Consider the following 6,000-nt stretch of genomic DNA (forward strand, 5'->3'; position numbering starts at 1 on the left):
TAATGTATAAAATGGGCAGAACTGAAATGTTTTGCCCTTCTATGCAGATTTCAAGGTAGATTTTGACTAAAATGCATGCTATAAAGTTTAGCAGTACCAAAAGATACAAAGGTTGAGCTCTTTTGTGGTTATACTTCAGCAGTATGATATTTGGGCAGCTCACCACTAATTTCCAGACATTTGCAAACCCACTTCAAGTGTATAATCATGCATGGCCCTTGCGATCTGATTCTCCAATAAACTTGCAGAAAATGGTTTGGAATGTTTTCATAAATTAGTCATCTACAAACTGAAGGTGTGGTGACAATGAACAAACAAATATGAGCAATGCCATTGCCCCTGTCTAAAGTCAAATAGGAAATGAACACATGCTTTTTCACATTTAAGCTACATACAGCATGGGGGCTACCATTGTGTAGGCATCCAGGTGTACGTGCTCTCCCTTTGTATCCATCAGATTTCTTACCATTCCTGACTTAAAAAAATAGAAACATCTTTTAAAATAAAATATATTAGCATTCTGCAAAATGAAGGAGTACCACTCTTCAGCATTAACTTTCTTTTTAAGAATATCCTTAGGCAAATAGGCATTCTTAGAAATAAAATTAAATGGAAGAAAGGGACAAAACTGAAAAAACATGGAACATTCGGAGAAACTAGAATAATACAGGTAGTCCTTGAGTTACAAATGTAATGTGATGAAAACAAATCACCGGGGCCTGATCAATTACATCCCAGAGTTTTAAAGGAGCTGGCAGAAGTCATCTCAGAACTACTGCATCATATCTTTCAAAAATCCTGGAGCACCGGGGAACTACCAGAGGACTGGAAAAGAGCTGATGTGGTTCCCATCTTCAAAAAAGGAAAAAAAACAGACCCAGGAAACTGTAGACCAATCAGCCTAACATCAATACCCGGGAAGTTTCTAGAAAAGATAATAAAAAAATAGATCTGCCAACATCTAGAAACAAGTAAAGTAATAACTAGCAGTCAGCATGGGTTTGTTAAAAACAGATCATGCCAAACCAATCTTATTTCATTCTTCAACACAGTGACTAAATTAGTAGACCAGCAAAATACTGTGGACATGATATATTTAGATTTCAGCAAGGCATTCGACAAAGTAGACCACAACCTACTTCTTAGTAAGCTAGAAAAAAGTGGAATAGATAGCACCACCTCTAGATGGACTTGCAACTGGCTGATGAACTGTACTCAACAAGTAGTCCTTAATGGGTCTCAGTCTACATGGAGGGAAGTAAGCAGTGGGGTGTCACAAGGTTCTGTCTTAGGCCCAGTACTTTTCAATATCTTCATTAACGACTTAGATGAGGAAATAGAAGGGGAACTTACCAAATTTGCAGATGATACTAAGCTGGCAGGAATAGCTAACTCCCAAGAAGATAGGCTCAAGTTCCAGATGGATCTTGATGACAGACTAGAACACTGGGCCATATCTAATAAAATGAAATTCAATATAGAGAAAAGTAAAGTCCTACACTTAGGCAAGAAAAACCAAAAGTACCCATATAGACTGGGTGAAACCAGGCTCAATAGCAGTAACTGTGAGAGGGATCTTGGAGTCCTAGTGGACAACCAGCTAAATATGAGCCAGCAGTGTGCAGCAGCCGCCAAAAAAGCTAATGCAATCCTAAGTTGTATTAACAGAGGGATACAATCAAGATCAAGGGAAATACTAATACCACTCTATAAAGCCTTAGTAAGACCACACCTAGAGTACTGCATTCAGTTTTGTTCACCACATTATAAAAAAGATGTTGAGACTCTAGAAAAAGTACAGAGAAGAGCAACCAGGATGATTAGGGGGCTGGAAGCTAAAACATACAATGAACGGTTACAGGAACTGGGCTTGGCTAGTCTAGTAAAGAGAAGGACCAGGGGAGACATGATAGCAGTCTTCCAATATTTGAGGGGCTGCCACAGGGAGGAAGGGGTCAAGCTATTTTCTAAAGCGCCTGTAGGCCAGACAAGAATAATGCATGGAAACTGAACAAGGAGAGATTTAACCTGGAAATAAGGAGAAACTTTCTGACAACAATCAACCAATGGAATAGCTTGCCCTCGGAAGTTGTGGGAGCGCCATCACTTGAGACTTTCAAGAAGAGATTGGACTGCCATTTGTCAGATATGGTGTAAGGTCTCCCGCTTGAGCAGGGGGTTGGACTAGATGACTTACAAGGTCCCTTCCAACTCTGATTATCTGTTATCTGTTAATGGAGCCCGCCCATTCCATTTGTACCCCAAGGATTGATGGGAGTGAATCTTGCACCTTGAATGGGATCCTGCCCTCATTTTACCCACGCATTCACTAATCAAATGCATTGTTCATTAAGTGTACATCAGGTACAGTATCTCGGGATGGGGAAGGCCATTTGTGGGGAGGGGGGCTAGTGATGAAACAAGCCACCTGCTTAAGACCACACAAGGCCTCCCAGAGCCACTGAAATACCACATGCTCCCCATAACTGCTTTCCCTTCACTCAACCTTACCATGCAAAGATGTAGCAAGCTGTCTCCTCTCCAGCCTCTCATCTGTGCACACCCCTCTAGAGCTCTATTTGGGGCTGCAAAGTGCCAGACAAGACTGCCCATACCAAAATGGAGCTTCAGAGTGGCACATCCACCCCTCTGGAGCTCCATTTTGGGCTGCAATTGCCAGATGAAACCTACACAAAGAAAAACAGAGCTGCAGAGCTCCATTTTGAGCTGCGAAGACTTTTTGCAAAGATGGCAAAAGGCTTTGCAAACAGAGGGAAAGTTTCGATGTTTCAGGCCTTTCCTCCATTTGCAAAGCCTTTTGCTGCAGGCCTCATGCAGGCCTCCATTTGCAGAGGAGAGAGGCCTAAAGTACTGTGATTCTGGTAAAATGAGGACCCAAATTGTTGGGGGCAATATGCTGACTCTGTAAACCACTTAGAGAGGGCTATAAAGCACTGCAAAGCGGTATATAAATCTAAGTGCTATTGCTGCTGCTATTAGCATTTCTCACTGGAGAAGCAGGAGAATTGGAACAGGAAGTAATCTGTAGTAAATATATTTATATTAAAGAGCCAGTTTGATATAATAGTTAAGATACCCGGCTAGAAACTGGGAGACCATGAGTTTTAGTTCCACCTAAGACACAAAGCCAGCTGACCTTGAGCCAATCATACTCCCAGCCCCAGGAAGAAGTCAAAGCAAACCATTTCTGAAAATTATCAAGAAGACTGCAAGAGCTAGTCCAGACATTACCTGAGATCAACACTGACACACACTTACACATATATGCATAATATAAGAAGTCAGGAGATAAGAAAACCCTTACCCCAATTCCTAAAGCACTTGCTTTGGTTGGCAACTATATTTTTAACTCAAAGTGCATTTTCCTAAGGCTCATCCAAGACCTACAGTTCATAAATTAAATCTGTTGGCTGTAGTCCAGCCTTTCAGAGTGGCAAACAACAAATCCTTGCTCCCACTCAATTATTTGCTGATTATCCTGCAGAATTTTCTGATTAAATGCCTAGGAATTTGAGAAACTAATGAAAGTTATATTTTGCTCAAATCAGAGCAATCAAGTGCTTTAATATGAATATAGATGCACCCCAAAGCTTAGGGTAAAATTGCTACTGTAACTAAAACAATACAATTGGTTTATTTTAGCCAATAAAATAAAACAACATTCATTACTATTCTTTTATGGAATAAATTTTGTGTGCCCTGAAAATATTTAAACATTAATCCATAAGGTAACCATTAAACTAATTAATCATGAGGTGTAGTTTTCAATGGTCAAAATATTGGTAATTAACATATGCAACATATTGAACTTAAGGACCTACATATTACCACAGTCCTTGGGGAAGACATACTGCGTGTCTGCGTGGGTTTTGCAATCACATACATTTACTTTCTGTTGCCAAATGCATAGAATCTCTTTCAGAAGAGGTTGAGCTACTCCATAAAAGGATAAAAGTCAACTTGGCTTAATCTTAATGAGTTATAGCCTGTGAGGCTCCATGAACTAAGAAAAAGACATAGAATTACTTCTGAGCAGTTTCATTTATGTTCCTCACCTATAGACAGAAATCTTACCAAACTAAGGAAATTATTTGCACTATTATAGATATACTCTGAGAATGGCTAGGGAAGTATCTTAACTCTCTTCTTCCTGACCAAATTATTTAAGCTTTGCTGTCTCTTTGTCCTCTGAAATGCAGCCCCTCTCTCTTGGGAATCCAGACTACATTCCATCACATAGCCAAATTTAGTCATAGGGCATCCCCATCAATGAAGGTTAGTCATTAGATTTTTTTAAAGACCCAATCTACCTCCTACTGTATTCTGCTCATGGCTATTTTCAGAAATCTTTAACAAAGCACATTGCCAAGGTATCTGGAACCACTTTGCTATATAAAAATTAAGAATATGTGCTAATTCATGGAATTTCACATCTTTCCCTATGCTAAATTGAGTTTTTGCACATAGGTTGTTGCTGCTGGCTATGAACAATTAAATCCAGTTGAGTTGGGGTTGCCAGCTCTTTATGTTCCCGTACTGAGCCTTTTGATTGTAATTTTAGTAGTATTTGCTATAAAAAATTTAACCTGTTGGTTTCTGCCGAGCAAACTCTCGTTGTGACATAAAAGAACACTGGGCTACCTCTGTTTTGATTTTCCGTGGCCATTTAAAAATCTTAGCTGATGTTATGGTTTCATTCCAACTTTGTCAGTTCTGAAAAACAAGGTTCTAAAGCTAGAGATCAGCTCTATCTGGCTCTGGATCTAAATTAAACCTCTTCCCAGAAATTTTGTTGATCTACCAGCACTGCACTAAGCAATTGTTGGTAGTGCTAGGCCATGGGATAACAAACTAAAAACCAACCCAGGGAAAGTAAGGATTAGATCTTGCGTTCCCCTCTGAGTAAAAAAGGACTTTCACAATCTGCTAGGTGAGTAAAACAAGAAGACAACTGTAGGGTTATCTTTCTAGTGGTGTTTTATTCTTTTTTTGCTGTGCCTTCCAAATACAATGAAGGAACAGACTGTCCCAACAGCAGGCATCAAATTTCAGGTTGCAGCTTATAAAGTTGGGGGATTCTGCATATAAATATTCAGCTCCCCTGGAAAGGAAAATACAACAGATTCCCTGGAACTAGAGAAAAGAAGCATTTCTAAAAGCTTCCTGGAAATAAAGAAAAAAACATCTCTGAAAAACAGGGCTATTTTTGCTTTATAAAAATGAATATTAAGAACCCATTCTTATCACCTGCAAAAAATAGCTTTCACATACTTAATATTCTTACTATGTATATGTTATTTAGACAGATGGCACTGTGATTCCTATTTTTTACAAAAGAACCAAGGTGATTGTGCAAAATAGTCTTATGCACTGCTATGCACAATAAGCAGTTAGCACATCCGAAAGATGACTTTTCTAACCCTAACTGTGATGACCCAAGGTGGGATACAAAATAAACACAGTCACAAAAAACAGGTGAAGCCCCTTTTATTCCTTCACTTTGCTTCCAAGTTCCAAATATCCTTGACTGGAGACAAAATACTCCCACACAAGCAGTTACAAGAAGGAGGAAAGGCCGTTTAAATTATAAAGAGTAAAAAACAACACAAACCAGGCAAGATAAGGGCTTGAAGTTGTCCACAGATATCAGAACACACACTGGGAAGGATGCCAAACTCAGAGAGGAACAATAAACTAGAGATATTTCCACACTTTGTTTCCAGCACTCACCCATACTCTTATCCAGTTGTCACAGCTGCAGCCCATGAAGAGGATCAAGGCCCTCTCCTCTCCAGTAGATCATGTTTCTCCCTTATCCTCTCCTCCCTGCGTGCCCTGACTGCCAAACCAGCCTCTGCCCTTCCCCAGCCTCCTCCACAACCTCCGGAGCCACACTTCCACTCCCTGTCAGCTGTTCCTCCTCTCCCTCAAAGTCAGTTTCCACCAGGGACATGACACTAACTTTCAAGTCCCCAAACC

The sequence above is a fragment of the Pseudonaja textilis genome, chromosome Z (genome assembly GCF_049901715.1).
Source record: "Pseudonaja textilis isolate UNSWEBS1 chromosome Z, rPseTex1.2, whole genome shotgun sequence".
Taxonomy (NCBI): domain Eukaryota; kingdom Metazoa; phylum Chordata; class Lepidosauria; order Squamata; family Elapidae; genus Pseudonaja; species Pseudonaja textilis.